Source organism: Arachis ipaensis, chromosome B3 (assembly GCF_059453495.1).
Source record: "Arachis ipaensis isolate K30076 ecotype BB chromosome B3, ASM5945349v1, whole genome shotgun sequence".
Lineage (NCBI taxonomy): Eukaryota > Viridiplantae > Streptophyta > Magnoliopsida > Fabales > Fabaceae > Arachis > Arachis ipaensis.
Window position 1 is genome coordinate 60,094,379 of NC_142438.1, and position 18,377 is coordinate 60,112,755.

The 18,377-nt window shown below is 39.1% G+C and overlaps 2 non-coding genes across 2 annotated transcripts; one reads left to right on the forward strand and one right to left on the reverse strand.

Moving 5' to 3' along the window:
* Nucleotides 1-351: 351 nt before the first annotated feature.
* LOC148570795 (small nucleolar RNA R71) lies at nt 352-455 on the reverse strand. Its single transcript, XR_015909028.1, has one exon. It is a non-coding gene; the product is annotated as a small nucleolar RNA R71 (small nucleolar RNA).
* Nucleotides 456-17,200: 16,745 nt separating this feature from the next.
* Nucleotides 17,201-17,308, forward strand: LOC148570796 (small nucleolar RNA R71). The gene has a single exon (XR_015908491.1). It is a non-coding gene; the product is annotated as a small nucleolar RNA R71 (small nucleolar RNA).
* The last annotated feature ends 1,069 nt before the right edge of the window (nt 17,309-18,377 follow it).

Sequence of the window (18,377 nt, forward strand, 5' to 3'; positions counted from 1 at the left end):
TACATAAACCCAACCTCTAGGAATTGTGGTAGCAGCATCCAGAAACCACCCATTCAGGCCAACAATTTTGAACTCAAACCACAGCTAATATCACTTGTGGAGAATCATTGTTCATTTGGTGGAAGTGCTAATGAAGACCCAAACCAACATCTCACAAAATTCCTGAGAATTTGTGACACTGTGAAGTCCAATGGAGTCCAGGAAGATGCATATAAACTGCTTTTGTTCCCATTTTCACTTAGGGACAAAGCAGCTAAGTGGCTGGAATCATTCCCAAGGGGGAGTCTAACAACATGGGATGAGGTGGAAAGCAAGTTTCTGGCACGTTTCTACCCCCCACAAAAGGTCAATAGGCTTCGATCTGAGGTTCAGACTTTTAGACAACAAGATGGTGAAACTCTCTACGAGGCATGGGAGAGATTCAAGGACTTGACAAGGAAATGCCCACCAGACATGTTCCATGATTGGGTGCAATTGCATATTTTCTATGATGGACTCTCTTATGAATCAAGGAAGGCTGTAGACCATTCATCAAGAGGTTCATTGAACAGGAAAAAGACTGTGGAAGAGGCCATTGAGGTGATTGAGACAGTGGCTGAGAATGAGTACTACTATGCATCAGAAAGGCACAACACTAAGGGAGTCATGGAGCTGAACCATGTTGATACAATTCTAGCCCAAAACAAGGTGTTTGCCAAGCAACTAGCAGAACTTACCAGGCAATTAGAAACAAAGCAAGTGGCTGCAATACACACACAAGATCAAGAGGAAGTAAGCATTGAAGGAGGTGATTGGGAAGAGGCCAACTATGTGGGAAACCAACAAAGGCAATCATATGATCCACACTCCAACACTTACAACCCAGGATGGAAAAATCACCCAAACTTTGGGTGGGGGAACCAACAAACTCAACCACAAAACCACAAACCTTACAACCACAACCAACATAACAATTCCACATACCAAAACTCCAACCAAAGATCATACCAAGCCACACAAAACACTTACCCCCAACCATCATATCATGGCCAAAATAATCAACCTACCCAACTTAATCTGAACCAACAATTTCAAGATCAATTAAACCGGATAGAAGGAATGATGGCAACCATGAGTCAAGACATAACCGAATTGAAAAGCTTCAGGGATGATGTGAGAGCTACCTTAAGAAACCATGGTGAAAAACTCAAGAGGATGGAGTCTCAAGTAGGAGAGCTATCTCAACAGGCCGTCAAATCAACTGCAGTGTTCCCTAGTGACACAGAAAAGAATCCTAAAGGGGAACAAAAGAGAGTGAGATGGGAAGAATGCAAGGCCATCACCATATTGAAGGAAGTTTCAGAAGAAGAAGGAATCAGGCCCTCAGAGCAGGAGCCAGAAATCTTGAAGGAAGGTGTGGAAGAAGTTAAGCAGGAAAGTGGAACTGAGCAAGCCAAGGAACTGCAAAAAGGCATGCTGGAAATATACCAACCAAAAGCACCATTTCCTCAGAGGTTAGGAGGAGGTGAAAAAGGGAAAACCTATTCAAGGTTTTTAGAGACATTTAACTCTCTCCATGTCAATATTCCCTTTCTTGAGATTCTCCATCAAATGCCTACACACATCAAGTATTTAAAGGAATTGTTAAGCAAGAAAAGAGTTTTGAAGGGAGGACAAACGGTAACAATGAACAAAGAATGCAGTGCTCTCATCAAGAAGGACACACTCTCTAAGAAAACGGACCCAGGAAGTTTTCATATCCCTTGCATCATAGGGGAAACAAAAATTGACAGAGGATTCTGTGATCTAGGAGCTAGCATAAATGTGATGCCTCTAACTCTTATGAAGAGGCTACAACTGAATGAGGTGAGATCCACTGATGTAATCATACAACTGGCTGACAAAACTCAGAAGCAAGCTGAAGAGGTAGTTGAAAATGTGCTGGTGAAAGTGGGGGATTATTACTTCCCCACAGACTTTGTCATTGTGGACATGGAGGAAAGCTACTTACACCCTATCATTCTGGGCAGACCATTTCTAGCCACTACTAGAGCGCTCATAGATGTAGAACAAGGAGAGCTAATTCTGAGAATACATGATGAACAGCTCATTTTCAAAGTTTTCAAACCTGCATCTGAGCCTGAACCAGAACCTGAAAAGCCTAAGGATGATAGTAGCCATCTGTGTTTGGAGGAAAGTAATCCAGCAGCTGAAACTCTAAAACAGTCCTTGGAAGGCAAACAAGAGTTGCAAGAGTTAAAGCCACAAGAATCAGTGGAAACAGATCAGAAGGATCCTCCTGACATAAGGGTCAATGAAGAAATCCTCAAGAGAAAGGGAAGAGTGATAGGGAGATTGCCAAGAGGGTGGAGAAACAAGAAAATTCCCACTGAAGGTTTTTCTCCGGGAGATAACGTGATATCAAGTCATTATCTGCCAATCCCACCTGGCCTCAAAACCATTCCTTCCCAGCTCCCTCAAGTGTTCACAATCAGGAAAGTTCTTTCTATGGAACATTTAGAGGTCATGAATGAATCAAGTGGGGACGTTTTCATAGTGAGAGGAGAAGACATCAAGCACTACAATCCACCCTAACAAGGGACAACCGTCAAGCTAGTGACGTGAAAGAAGCGCTTCATGGGAGGCAACCCATGTTTTAATACCCTTACTTTTTTTGTTTTGTTGTGCATCTAATAAAGCATGGTTTCTTATGCATGAACTTGAATCCTCAGGACAACTGCTGAAAGAGTGCACTAAACATTGCATGTAAAATGCAATTTGTCTCTAAGTTTGGTGTGCCTGAAGGCACCCCAAATTTTATTCAAAATGCATTCAATTTTTAGTGCACAACCAAAGATTAAGTTTGGTGTTCCTCTTTGAACACGGTTCATGAAAAGCACGAAGTTCCTCTGGATTTCGAAATTCATGACAAGTATACCATTCGCATGTTTTAATGCTTTGGTTTCAATTACTTAGGGTAGTAAATTTGTTTAGAATCAAAGAGCCAAGGTGACTATGAGTTATTAGAATTAAGCACATTCATTAAGGACAACCAATATGGATTTCATGTCATCAGGAGACTTGACCAAACACTAAGTTTGGTGTCCAAATAATAAGTGTGCATACATGTAGAAGTCACGGCTATAAGCTCATAAAGACAATCATTGATTTACATGTGCAAGTACTATTCATAATTCACATGGACCGAAAAATGATAGCAAACTTGTTTGTTTGTGCAGGTACAAAAGAAAAGACAAAAATGGAGGAAAAGACAAAGGGAGGTACGATGCTTGGTCAAAAAGAAAATTCACAAGTCTTTGAAACTAACACATGGGAAAAGGAAGTTCTGCAAGAAAAGATAGCTACATGTACAACCTAATGCACCCAGAATACTTCCAAGAAAATGAAAAGCAATTCGTCCTTCTCCCTAATTCATATATTTACCATCAAGCCACCCTGCACAAATCACCCTAGCCGTCCATTTTGCACTTACGGGCACTATAAAGAACCACTTGGGGAACAAGTTCAACACCACCAAATCTCCTTCATGCACATTTCCTTCATCATAGCATAAACTATCTCTTGCCGAAAACAACCTCCCCACACTTCCAACAACACTTCTTGCTTCACCTTGTCAACTTTAGCTTGTCACTTACCAAAACTAAAGAACCAATGGCAGCTTCATCTAGCCACAAAAGGAGAAAAGACAAGCAGCCAATGGAGGAAAACAGGGAATTCGATGCATGGAGATACAGATCGGTTTTCCATGAGATTCAAGCCGAATGGATGAGACCTAAAACGGTACTAGCTGAGGTTCCCTTTGACATTGAAAAGGATGAGTTCCCAGGTGTTTGGGAAAAGATCAAAAAGAGGAAGTGGGAGCTCCTGACTAAGCCAATCACTAAAATCAACATCAACTTGGTGAAAGAGTTTTATGCAAATTCAGTAAGGGAGGATCCAACCAAGAAACCCACATACAAAAGCTATGTGAGAGGGGTGGAAGTTGACTTCAGTCCCAAAGCAATCATGAAAACCCTTGGCCTGAAAAACATACATTTCAGCCAAGCAAGTTATGAAGAAAGGATGATAGGAGAACCTGACTATGCAACTATTGCTGAAGACCTTTGTGCCATCAGAGCTGAATGGGTGAGAAAAACAAGAGGGGCTCCAAGAGTCTTGAGAAGGGGAGACCTAACACCTGAAGCTAAAGGGTGGTATGCAATAGTTAGGAGATCCATCCTACCCACTGCAAACTCTTCAGAAATAGTCCCTAAAAGAGCCATCTTGCTACATTGCATTATGGTGGGAGGGGAGATCAAAGTTCATAAACTCATTGCTGAACAGATACAAGAGTTTAGTGAGAAAAGTGACCCTGAATCCTGGCTCCACTTCCCTAGCACTATCATTAGACTATGCATCGATGCCCAAGTACCACTTGAGGATGAAAGACCTAATTGGCTATATCCTGGATTGGCCATAACTGCGTACAAAATGACTCTTGGCCCAACTCCTCCAAGACATACAAGAAGAAGAAATGAAGAAGGACAACAAGTGGAAGCCGAGCAAGAAGCAGAACAAGAAAGACAGGAAGGAGAAGACAGAGAAGAAGAGCAAGAAGAGCAAGCAATTCCAGAAAGAAGACAACGAATTCCCAGAGACCCCATGGATATGAGCAGAATGCAGGAAATCATGGAAGGAATGTCTCAACAATACATGAGGTCTCAGGAGAGACAAGAGGACTTTCACCTAAAAATGATGGATATGCAAAGGAACTTTGAATCAAGATTCTTCGATCTGCAAAGGGAACAGAATTTACACTTACAGGAATCCTTCAGCCACATATGCCAACACCAAGATGCCAATGTCTTGGCAATCAAGGAAGCCACCACTTTACAGAATGCAAGATACTCAGTCCAAGCTGATTACAACATCAGTTCGCAAATCAAGCTTAACTACATAGGGGAACATCTACACAAGATGGACCCAGCATTCCCAGCTTTTGATGAGTATTTCAAAGGGAGGAAAGAAGGAGAAATAAACAAGGCAATGATCCTTGAAAAAGGAGTGGAAGAAACGATGAAAAAGGCTGGATTCTGGAAAAAGCTCATAAGAAAAGACAAAGGAAGCACAAGTGGTCAAAAAGAGGCAGGAAGCAAGAAGAAGCAGGATCCCAAGAATTAAGAAGAACCAAGCAATAAATAAGAGGTGGTCTCGTTCCTTAATAATCAAATGATCATTGGTGGATTGTCTTTATGAGCTTTCTTTCATCATAAGTCATTTAAGTGTTATGTGGAGTTTTTTTTTTTAGTATGAGTGTCTGTTTATTGCTTTGAATAAAGTGAATGCCTAGATGTTTAGATATAACTTCACCTTCTTAAACGAGTGCTTGCCATGCTTGTTCTGTTTCCAAAAATAAAAGAAAAGTTTGAACAAAAGTAACTTGGCTAAATTAGTGACAAATCAAGTAGAATTAAGTGGTGGTATGCATGCTTGATTGTTTAGTCAGATCACTGGAATTAGAGTGTAGAATTATCATTCTTTGTGTAGAAATTGAAAACTGTCTATGGATCTTGATGAATAAATGTCTTTGGCCATGAAAAAGAAAGAAAAGGAAGAAGAAAAAGCCACTGAAAAAGGGCAACCAAAAAGAAAAAAATTGAGAAAATAAGCTAGGCACCAATGGTTTGAACTTCTGAGACAAATGCCTGTGGTGTTCATGTATTAAGGATATGCTTGGATGAATAGGTTCTGAGGAGTGTTTCAACACTTGGTAACTTGGGTTAACTAACCCGGGATTATCAACCAAAAGTCCATTATCAAGAGCAACCTAAATACAAAACATTTAGTCACACAAAGAGGTGCTGGGCACCAATGTCTCAAGAAGAAATGTGAACTAAAATGCCTAAAGTGGATATGTGTAGTGCACTGATAAGAAAAAGAAAATGCCAAAGGCTGGTGCAACACATGACACTAAGCAAACAAGGAGCAAAGTAGCTCTAAGAAAAAGAAAAGAAAAACAAAGAAGAGAAAAGTGCCAAAGACATAAGAATAACAAGAGGCCATAGCAGTGTTTGATGGATGCAATGAAAAAGTGATAATCTTACCTGATAAGTATGAAAAAGTGATGCTGCAACTTTCTGCATAAAACCCTTCTGATGAACTTCAAATGCTTGCTAATATAGCCAATGTAATTGCTTTCTGTTTCATACTATCTTCTCAAATAACTCAGGACTTGCTTAGGGACAAGCAAGTATTAAGTTTGGTGTTGTGATGCCGAGGCATCTTAGGCTAGTTTCACTAGCATTTTTCTGTTAGTTTTAGTTGTTTTATGCATTTTCTTGAGCTTAAAGTAACCAAAAATGGTTAAATGAAGAACAAAGCAATGAACCATCCAAACAGTATGATTTTAATGCAAATTCCATGAGTTTTAGTTATATTACTTGAATGCTATGAATGGAAGATTTCTCATGAAATTTTGCAAGACTTTGATGCAATTGTTTGGATGATTTCAGGGAAGAAGAGGCTAAGCAAGGAAGCAACAAAATCAATAAAGGAAGCTTGAATATCACATGTGGAGTTTAAGTTCCAGTTTAAGCCTAAACTGGAGCTTAAACGCCAGAATCAGGAAGGCTAAGAAATGCTGGAATTGAAGTTTAACCTCCAGTTTAACCTTAAACTGGAGGTTAAACGCCAGAATGATAATGCCACTCAGGAAGGAGTTCCACGTTTAACCTCCAGTTTAATCTTAAACTGGAGGTTAAACGCCAGAATGGGAAAAGCACCAGGGAGCCATTTCCACGTTTAAGCTCCAGTTTGACCTCAAACTGGAGCTTAAACGTGTTCGACCAAGTTTTCTCCTCCAGGGTTGCTCTCTCCATTTCCACGTTTAAGCTCCAGTTTGACCTCAAACTGGAGCTTAAACGTGTTCGACACCTCCAGGGCTACCCTTCTAAGCTTCCACGTTTAACCTCCAGTTTAACCTTAAACTGGAGGTTAAACGTGTTCGACCTCCAGGATGCCTCCTTCCAATTCCACGTTTAACCTCCAGTTTAACCTTAAACTGGAGGTTAAACGTGTTCGACCTCCAGGGCTGCCCTTCCTATATCCACGTTTAAGCTTCAGTTTAACCTTAAACTAAAGCTTAAACGTGTTCGACTACATGACTCTCCAGGGCTGCCTTCTTCCATTTCCACGTTTAAGCTTCAGTTTAACCTTAAACTGAAGCTTAAACGTGCTTCTACAAAAGGCCTCACTGGAAGTGTCTGGCGTTTAAGCTGCAGTTTAAGCTTGAACTGCAACTTAAACGCCACTCTTGGAAAAGGTTTCTGGGCCAAAAATAGTGCGGTTTAAGTTAGTCTTTGAGCACAAACATTAACTTAAACTTACTCTGGTATGAAACCCAATTGAATATCATGGTTTATGGGATTGGGCCTGAAGGATTGATGAGTTTGAAATCTCAATTTATTGAGTCATGTGTCATTATTTGATTATCACTAAGTTGGCTCAATGAATGTTACAGAATTTGGATCAACAGCCTCATCAAGATTATGGATCATAAACCCAAGGCAAAAGGAAAGCAGGGAGAGGCCTCAAAGCCCAAGAAACACAACAGAAGCTCAATATAGAAAGTGTATAAATAGGATAGAATTTAAGTTAGGGAGGACTTTTACCTTCACTTTTAGCTAGTTTTCATATCTTTGTAATTGAATTCAGAGCTATGACTCACTAAACCCCCTTTCATTGGGTTAGGGAGCTCTATTGTAATTCAATGAATCAATAATAGTTTATCTTCTTCTTCAATCTTTTCTCTTGAATTTTGTTAGAAAGCTTCTCGATCTAATTCCATTGGGTAGTTGTCTTGGGAAAGGAATGGAGGATTCATGCTAGAGAAGCTTTCTCACAGTGAATTGGATTGGGGTTTGGATGGATATTGTGACATGTAATCCTACCAAATTGTGGTTCATGAAACTGTGTGGTATAATCAGTGATCGAGCATCATCTCTTCTTATGAACATTTAAACCAAGGGATTGGGAATTTGTTCATTTTTAGAGAGAATTGGTGAACCAAGGGATTGGGATCCAATCATATAAGATTGCCAAGCAAAATTCAATGAACGCATTGCTTGAGGAAGAGATAAACATGTTTTGATTCGGAGATCTCAATATCTCCTATAACCCAATGAATCCCCCAATTCTGATTTCCATCTTCTCTTTACATTCTGCAACTCAATTCATGCAATCACCCCCATTCCCTTTTAATTTCAGCAATTTAGTTTCTGCTCTTTAATTCATGCAATTTAAGATTCCGCCATTTCAATTTCTTGTCATTTACCTTTCCCGCCAATTTTACATTCCGCAATTCTCATCTCAATCTTGATTCCGCTCAACTAGAACACACTTCTAATCCGAATTGCTCACTCAACCAATCCTTGTGGGATTCGACCTCACTCTATTGTGAGTTTTTACTTGACGATAACCGGTGCACTTGCCGGAAGGAATTTTGCCGATCGTGCAATTTCCTAAATCGTAGCATAACTAGTTTATGCGCATCAAATAGCCACAGAAATGGGGAGGTGGAACTCAACCACCTTAATCATGGGAGGCGTTAGGCTCTTCAAGGGATAATTTCTGACGCTTCGGTTCTTCTAGCTCACGCCGCTGCTTCTCTTGTTCCTTGATAATACGCGGAAAACAAGACTTCTCTGCAATGACTAACTGGCAAGTGCACCGGGTCGTATCAAGTAGTAAAACTCACTAAAGAGTGAGGTCGATCCCATGAGAATTAACAGATTAAGCAATCAATAGTTAATTGGTTAGCCTAGTTAGACGATTCAATTTGGAGTGATAAGCAGCAGAAAAATAAATTGCATAAAAGTAATTGAAAGCAGTAAAGTGCAGGAAGTAAATGACAGAAAGTAAAAGAGGAAAGAATAAAATGAATATTGGGATCAAGAGATATTACAATTCTCCGAATCAAGTTCATCCTCATCTCTTCCTCAATCAATGCATTCATTGATCTTCTTGGCAACCTTAAGTGATTGGATGCCAATGTCTTGGCTCACCAATCTCTCTAAGCATGAACAATTTTCCAATGTCTTGGTTTAATTGTTCATGGGAAGAGGTGAATCTTGGTCACTATTATACCACACACATTCATAGATCAAAGTATTGGTAGCATTATATGTCACTATATCTATCCAACCCCCAACCTAATCCAGTGTGAGAAAGCATTTCTAGCATGATTTCCTCATTCCTTTATCAAGGCTCCGAGGAAATCCAAGTATGAACAATTTCTCCATCGAGACAATTGTTCAATTGAATTAGGATCGAAAGCTTTCTAGTAAGACCAAGAGAAAAGACAGAGAAAGCATGATGAAAATTACAATTGATCCATTAAATGACAATAGAGCTCTCTAACCCAATGAAAAGAGTTAGTTTAATTCATTGCTCTAATTTTAACAGAAAAGAAAAAAAGTGCAGAATAAAGAAGAAGATGAAGAAATAAACTAAATTAAAACTTCAAATTCAAAAAGGAAATTACAAACTAAAATTAAACTAACAGTAAAGAAAAGAAACGAAATAAAAGTGCATGAAGGGTGTGTGTCAGGGGATGTGAATGCATGATCCTGGACTCCCCTCCGATCCAGAATATTTTCTCCAATCCAGCTACTGCCTATATATAGGCTTACAAAAATGAAAGAGAAAAGTAAAATTGAATTAAAATTCCTAATCTAGATTCTTCTTGTGCATTGAGTGATAATTGATGGGCTCAGCTTGCTTGCTTGGTCCAGGGGTGCATTGTGGCCTTTAGTAATGTTGCGGTGTTAAAAATTGCCCCCAGACTCTGTTATCCACATTTGCGTCAACGTTGGCACGCAAACGTCTGCTCCAACGTTTTTCAATCCACTTGTACACGTGCCCCACGCATATGCGTGCATGTTGTTTTTTTTGCCAATCGACGCATACGCATGACCCATGCGTACGCGTCATATCAAATTTTTGCCCAGGGTTGTCATCGCGGACGTTGTACCCAGCGTTTGCTCCCCAACGTTACCTCCAACGTTGGCCTTTTCACGTGTGCGCGTGGCTTGTCATTTTTCACTACTCAACACGTACGCGTGGGTAGTGCACGAAATCATGATTCATACTTTTCACAACTCTGCACAACTAACCTGCTAGTGCACCGGGGGGTCCAAGTAATACCTTACGTGAGTAAGGGTTGATCACACGGAGATTGTCGGCTTGAAGCAAGCTATGGTCATTGACGTTGGGATTTTTGCCAGTAAAGAATTTTATAAAAACAGTCGCGTTGTAGATATAGTCTCTAAACCAACAGAAATCCCTTCGTACAAACGTTTTGGTTGTCACAAGTAACAAACCCCTTTAAAATTGATAACCGAAGTATTTAAACCTCGGGTCGTCTTCTCAAGGAATTGCAGGGAGGTATGTTCTTATTATTGGTTATGAGTTTGTAAATTGGGGTTCTAGAGTTTGGGCAATGGGCACAGGTATATTTTCAAAGCAATAAAAATAAATGAATGACTATAAAATAAACTCTTGGCAAGGTATGAGAACTGGAAGTCCTATCCTGGTTATCCTTATCAATTGTAATGAGAATTGGATTTTTCTCCCACTTTGTTAACCTCTAACTATGAAGGTAAGTTAAGTGGATGAATTAATTTTTATTCCTCAGGTCCTAGTCTTTCTTTGGGAAAGGCTAGAGTTATTGGAACTTGAATTAATGAAATGAAGAAATCCAATTTTCAATCAACAATGATTTTGATAACTCAAGTGTCTCCAATGACTCAACCAAAGCCAAAAGGGAAAAAAGTCTACTTGAATGAAAATAATTTGGATAAACAAAGAGCATTAAAAAATTAAAGAGAACAATCATAATTCTGAAATACCTCAAATTATATTAAATGAAGATATCAATTCTAACATGGAAAAGTTCATAAATTAAATTAGAAAAATATATAAAAAGAACATTGAACCTGGGATTGAGAGTCACTCCTAAAACTAAGAGAAATCCTAAATCCTAATCCTAAGAGAGAGGAGAGAACCTCTCTCCCTAAAAACTACATCTAAATCCTAAAATTGTGAATTTGAAAGCTTCTCTTTGAATGGATGCAATCCCTCTACTTTATAGCCTCTAATCTATATTTTCTGAGCCGAGAACTGGGTCAGAAACAGCCCAGAATTCGCTGGTTGCGAATTCAAATACGCTGATTTTCGTCACTGCAACGCGGCCACATGGAGCACGCGGTCGCGTCACCTAGCGTCAGGACAACTATGGCATATTATATATCAAATCGAAGCCCCGGACATTAGCTTTCCAATGCAACTGAAACCGTATCATTTGGATCTCTGTAGCTAAAGTTATAGCCATTTGAGTGTGAAGAGGTCAGGCTGGACAGCTTAGCAATTTCTCCAACTTATTGTATTCCTTCCACTTTTGCATGCTTCATTTCCATCCTCTGAGCCATTCCTGCCCTGTAATCTCTGAAATCACTTAACACACATATCAAGGCATCTAATGGTAATAAGAGAGGATTAATAATAAGCAAATATAAGATCAAAGAAGCATGTTTTTAATCATAGCACATAATTAGGAAGGCAAATGTAAAACCATGCAAATAGTATGAATAAGTGGGTAAAGAGTTGATAAAATCTATTCAATTGAGCACAAGATAAACCATAAAATAGTGGTTTATCAGTCATCCTATAAATCTTAGTCAGACGGATTCAAATGGTTATGAGGTTTTGATAATTAAAAGATAAATAAAACATAAAATAAGATAAAGGTACTTATGTAATTCATTGGTGGGAATTTCATATAAGCGTTTGGAGATGCTTTGTAGCTTTTGAACCTCTACTTTCCTATTGTCTTCTTCCAATCATGCGTGCTCCCTTCCATGGCAAGCTGTATGATCCTCTCGGATGAAAAATACCAGGTACGATCTCTGCACGGCTAATCAACTATCAGATTTCTCGTCTCGGATGAAAAATACCAGGTACAGCTACCGCATGGCTAATCATCTGTCGGTTCTGCTAGCATCGGAATAGGATCTCTCTATCCTTTTGCACACGGTCACTACGCCCAACATTCGCAAGTTTGAAGCTCGTCACAGTCATCCCTTTCCAGATCCTACTCGGAATACCACAGACAAGGTTTAGACTTTCCGGATCTCAGGAATGCTACCAATGGTTCTAGCCTATACCACGAAGGTTCTAATCACGAATTTGGATGCTCTATTATCAGGAAATACGATGCGAATCGTGAATTAGAGACCCAAGAGAATATACTCCGGCTGTCGTCCAATGACTACGTTGAACATCATGTAGACCGCTTGTGGTTGTCAGGCACGCGGATCTTGGCTAAGCGAGTAACGAAAGATAGTGGGTGATTGTCACGGGTCACCCCTTCACTCTGACTTAACTAAATTAAGTACAAGAGTATATCCTGGAGAAGAAGTAGGCGTGAATTGAAAGAAAAACAATAGTACTTGCATTAATTCATGAAGAACAGCAGAGCTCCACACCTTAATCTATAGGGTGTAGAAACTCCACCGTAGAAAATACATAAGTGAAAAGATGTCTAGGCATGGCCGAATGGCCAGCCTCCCAAAGAGATTCCAAGATGTAAAAAGTTACACATATGATCCAAAGATTTAAAATAAATCTCTAAAAGTAGTTTTTATACTAAACAAGTTCCTAGGGTTTACAGAAAATGAGTAACTAAGTGCAGATAGTGCAGAAATCCACTTCCGGGGCCACCTGGTGTGTGCTTGGGCTGAGCATTGAAGATTTCACGTGCATAGGCTGTTCTTGGAGTTAAACGCCAGCTTGGGTACCAGTTTGGGCGTTTAACTCCAGTTTTGGTGCCAGTTCTGGCGTTTTACGCTAGAAAGTTTTAGGCTGGGTTTGAACACCAGTTTGGGCCGTCAAATCTCGGGTAAAGTATCGACTATTATATATTTCTGGAAATCCCAAGATGTCCACTTTCCAACGCAATTGAGAGCACGCTAATTGGGCTTCTTTAGCTCCAGTAAATCCACTTCGAGTGCAGGAGGGTCAGAATCCAACAGCATCTGCAGTCCTTTTTCAGCCTCTGAATTAGATTTTTGCTCAGGTCCCTCAATTTCCGCCAGAAAATACCTGAAATTATAGAAAAATACACAAACTCATAGTAAATCCCAGAAATGTGATTTTTGAATAAAAACTAATAAAAATATAATAAAAAGTAACTAAAATATACTAAAAACTATGTAAAAACAATGCCAAAAATGGTATAAATTATCCACTCATCACAACACCAAACTTAAATTGTTGCTTGTCCCCAAGCAACTAGAAACAAAATAGGATAAAAAGAAGAGAAAATACAATAAATTCCAAAATTATCAAAGAAGATTAGTTTTAATTAGATGAGTGAGGCTAGTGGCTTCTTGCTTCTAAACAGTTTTGGCATCTCACTTTATCCTTTGAAGTTTAGAATGATTGGCATCCATAGGAACTTAGAATTCAGATAGTGTTATTGATTCTCCTAGTTCAGTATGTTGATTCTTGAACACAACTACTTTATGCGTCTTGGCCGTGACCCTAAGTATTTTGTTTTCCAGTATTACTACCAGATACATAAATGTCACAGACACATAACTGGGTGAACCTTTTCAAATTGTGACTCAGCTTTGCTAGAGTCCCCAATTAGAGGTGTCCAGAGCTCTTAAGCATACTCTTTTTGCTTTGGACCACGACTTTAACCGCTCAGTCTCAAGCTTTTCACTTGACACCTTCACGCCACAAGTACATAGTTAGGGACAGCTTGATTTAGCCGCTTAGGCCAGGATTTTATTCCTTTGGACTCTCCTATCCATTAATGCTCAAAGCCTTAGACCCTTTTTACCCTTGCCTTTTTGTTTAAAGAGTTATTAGCTTTTTCTGCTTGCTTTTTCTTTTTTTTTCTTTTTGTTTTTTTTTTGCCTTTTTTTTGCGAGCTTTGTGTTTCACTACTTTTTCTTGCTTCAAGAATCAATTTTATGATTTTTCAGATTATCAATAACATTTCTCCTTTTTCATTATTCTTTCAAGAGCCAACAATTTTATCATTCATAAACAACAATATAAAAAATATGCACTGTTCAAGCAGTCATTCAGAAAATAAAAAGTATTGCCACCACATCAAGATAGTTAAACTAATTTCATGATAAATTTTGAAATCCATGTACTTCTTTTTCTTTTTCAGAAAACAGTTTTTTATTTAAGAAAGGTGAAGGATTCATAGGACATTCATAGCTTAAAGGCATAGACACTAAACACTAATGATCATGTAATAAAGAAACAAACATGGATAAAACATAAAGCATAAAAATCGAAAAACAGAAAAATAAGATCAAGAAAATTAAAGAACGGGTCCACCTTAGTGATGGCGGCAAGTTCTTCCTCTTGAAGATCCTATGGAGTGCTTGAGCTCCTCTATGTCTCTTCCTTGCCTTTGTTGCTCCTCTCTCATGGCCTTTTGGTCCTCTCTAATTTCATGGAGGATGATGGAGTGCTCTTGGTGCTCTACTCTTAGTTGCTCCATGCTATAACTCAAATCTCCTAAAGAGGTGTTGAGTTGCTCCCAATAGTTGTGTGGAGGAAAATGCATCCCTTGAGGCATCTCAGGGATTTCTTGATGAGGGGCTTCCTCATGCTCTTGTTGAGGTCCATGAGTGGGCTCTCTTGTTTGCTCCATCCTCTTTTTAGTGATGGGCTTTTGAGATGAATCTCTCCATCTCCCATGACTCGGAGGTGGAAGCAATTGCCTTTCCTTTCCTCTTTCTAGAGCTTTCTCCGGCCTTAGGTACTATTAATAGTTATGGAAAAATAAAAAACAGAGCTTTTTCCATACCAAACTTAAAAGGTTTGCTCGTCCTCGAGTAAAAGAAGAAAGAAATGAGGAGAAGAAGAAGAAATGGAGGAGATGGAGGGATGTTTTAAATTCAGCCAAGGGGGTAAGTGTTTATGATGTGTGAATTTGAAGGTGGTAATGAGGGGTATTTATAGGGCAAGAGAGAGAGGGAATTCGTGTAAGAAGGGGTTGGGTTTGGGAGGGAAATGGAGGTGATTGGTGGAAGTTATTTTGGGGAAGAGTGTTATGGAAATGTGTGAGGAGGAGAGAAGAAGAGGTGGGGAAGGTGGGGATCCTGTGGGGTCCACAGATCCTGAGGTGTCAAGGAATTCTGCTCCCTACATCTTTCTGGCATTTAAACGCCCTCTGTGTGCCATTTCTGGTGTTTAACTCCAGTCTGCCTACCAATTTTGACATTTAACGCCCAGAATGCTGCCAGACTGGGCATTTAAACTCCCATCCTGCTATCCTTACTGGCGTTTAAACGCCAGTAAGCCTATCCTTCAGGGTGTGCTATTTTTGATGCTATTTTTGATTCTGCTTTAATTCTACAGTTATTTTTGTGACTTCACATGATCATCTACCTAAAGAAAACATAAAATAACTATGGAAAACAAATAAATATAATTAAATAACATTGGTTTGCCCCAATAAGTGCTTCTTTAATCTCAATAGCTTGACAGTAAGCTCTTAGAGAGCTTCATAGAGATTCAGAGCTTAATGGTGGCCTCCCAACACCAAACTTAGAAGTTGAGTGTGAGGGCTCTATTTGACTCTGTATTGAGAGAAGCTTTTCATGCTTCCTCTCCATGGTTACAGAAAAAGATCCTTGAGACTTAAACACAAGGTAGTCCTCATTCATTTGAAGGACTAACTCTCCTCTGTCCACATCAATCACAGCCTTTGCTGTGGCTAGGAAGGGTCTTCCAAGGATAATGAATTCATCCTCTTCCTTCCCAGTGTCTAGGATTATGAAATCAGCAGGGATGTACAGGCCTTCAACCTTCACTAAGACATCCTCTACAAGTCCATAAGCCTGTTTCCTTGATTTGTTTGCCAACTCTAGTGAGATTCTTGCAGCTTGTACCTTAAAGATCCCTAGTTTCTCCATTACAGATAGTGGCATGAGGTTTATACCTGACCCCAGGTCACACAGAGCCTTCTCAAAGGTCATGGTGCCTATGGTACAAGGTATTAAGAACTTTCCGGGATCTGGTTTCTTCTGAGGTAATTTCAGTTGAGCCCAAACATTCAGTTCATTGATGAGCAATGGAGGTTCATCCTCCCAAGTCTCATTACCGAATAGCTTGGCATTTAGCTTCATGATTAATCCTAGATGCTGAGTAACTTACTCTTCAATAACATCTTTGTCCTCTTCAGAGGAAGAATACTCATCAGAGCTCATAAATGGCAATAGTAAGTTTAGTGGAATCTCTATGGTCTCTGTATGAGCCTTATATTCCTTTGGTTCCTCATTAGGGAACTCCTTAGTGGCCAGTAGACGTCCATTGAGGTTTTCTCACTAGGAATCACTGCCTTTCCCTCCTCTACAGGTTTGGCCATGTTGGACGTGTTGATGGCCTTGCACTCTCTTTTTGGATTCTCTTCTGTATTGCTTGGGAGTGTACTTGGAGGGAGTTCAGTAACTCTTTTACTCAGCTGACCCACTTATGCCTCCAAATTTCTAATGAAGGACCTTGTTTCAGTCATGAAACTATAAGTGGTCTTACTTAGATCAGAGATTATGGTTGCTAAGTCAGAGAGGCTCTGCTTAGAATTTTCTATCTGTTGCTAAGAAGATGATGGAGAAGGCTTGCTATTGATAAACTTGTTTCTCCCACCATTATTATTATTGAAGCCTTGATTAGGCTTCTACTAATCCTTCCATGAGAGATTGGGATGATTTCTCCATAAAGGATTGTAAGTGTTTCCATAGGATTCTCCCTTGTAATTCACTTCTTCCATTCCAGGATTCTCAGGATCATAAGCTTCTTCTTCAGAGGAAGTTTCTTTAGTATTGTTGGATGCAGCTTGCATTCCAGTCAGACTCTGAGAAATCATATTGACTTACTGAGTCAATATTTTATTCTGAGCCAATATGGCATTCAAAGTATCAATCTCAAGAACTCTTTTCTTCTGAGTCATCCCATTATTCACAGGATTTCGTTCAGAAGTGTACATGAACTGGTTATTTGCAACCATATCAATGAGTTCCTGGGCTTCTGCAGGCGTCTTCTTCAGATGAAGAGATCCACCAGCAGAGTGGTTCAATGACATCTTGGACAATTCAGACAGACCATCATAGAATATACATAGGATGCTCCATTGTGAAAGCATGTCAGAAGGACACCTTCTGATCAATTGCTTGTATCTTTCCCAAGCTTCATAGAGGGATTCACCTTCCTTCTGTCTGAAGGTTTGGACTTCCACTCTAAGCTTGCTCAACTTTTGAGGTGGAAAGAACTTGGCCAAGAAAGCATTGACCAACTTTTCCCAAGAGTTCAGGCTTTTTTTAGGTTGTGAGTCCAACCATGTCCTAGCTCTGTCTCTTACAGCTAAGGGGAAATCATAAGTCTGTAGACCTCAGGATTAACCCCATTGGTCTTAACAGTATCACGAATTTACAAGAATTCAGCTAAGAACTGATGAGGATCTTCCAATGGAAGTCCATAAAACTTGCAATTCTGCTGCATTAGAGAAACTAATTGAGGCTTAAGCTCAAAGTTGTTTGCTCCAATTGCAGGAATTGAGATGCTATTCTTCCATAGAAGTCAGAAGATGGTGCAGCAAAGTCACCAAGCATCTTCCTTGCATCTCCACCATTGTTATTGGGTTCAGCCATGTCTTCTTCTTTTTCAAAAATTTATGTAAGGTCCTCTCCAGAGTGTAGTGCTTTAGCTTCTCTTAGCTTCCTCTTCAGAGTCCTTTTAGGTTCAGAATTAACTTCAACAAGAATGTCTTTATCCTTGTTCTTGCTCATATGAAAAAGAAGAGAACATAAAAGAAGAGAAATCCTCTATGTCACAGTATAGAGATTCCTTTATGTGAGTAGGAGAATAGAAGAATGGCAATAGAGAGAAAATAAGAGGAATTCGAACACAGAGAGAGGGAGGGGGTTTGAATTTTAAGAAGAAGAGAAGTGTTAGTAATTAAATAAAATAAATAGAAAGAGATGAGAGAAAGAAAAAATTCAAATTTTAATTATAAGAAAAGAAAAATATTTTTATTTTTATTTTAATTATAAGTTAGAATTCGAAATTATTAAAAGAAATAAAATTAAATTAAAATTTAAAAAATTAGTTCATTAAAAGGAATTTTGAAAAAGAGGTTAGTGATTTTCGAAAATGATGAGAGAGAAAGGTAGTTAGGTGGTTTTGAAAAAGATAAGAAACAGTAAACTTTGAAAATCAAACAAAAAGTCAAGTAGTTAATTGAAAAAGATTTGAAAATAAGTTTTGAAAAGATAAGAAGTTAGAAAAAGATTTTGAAATCAAATTTTGAAAAAGAT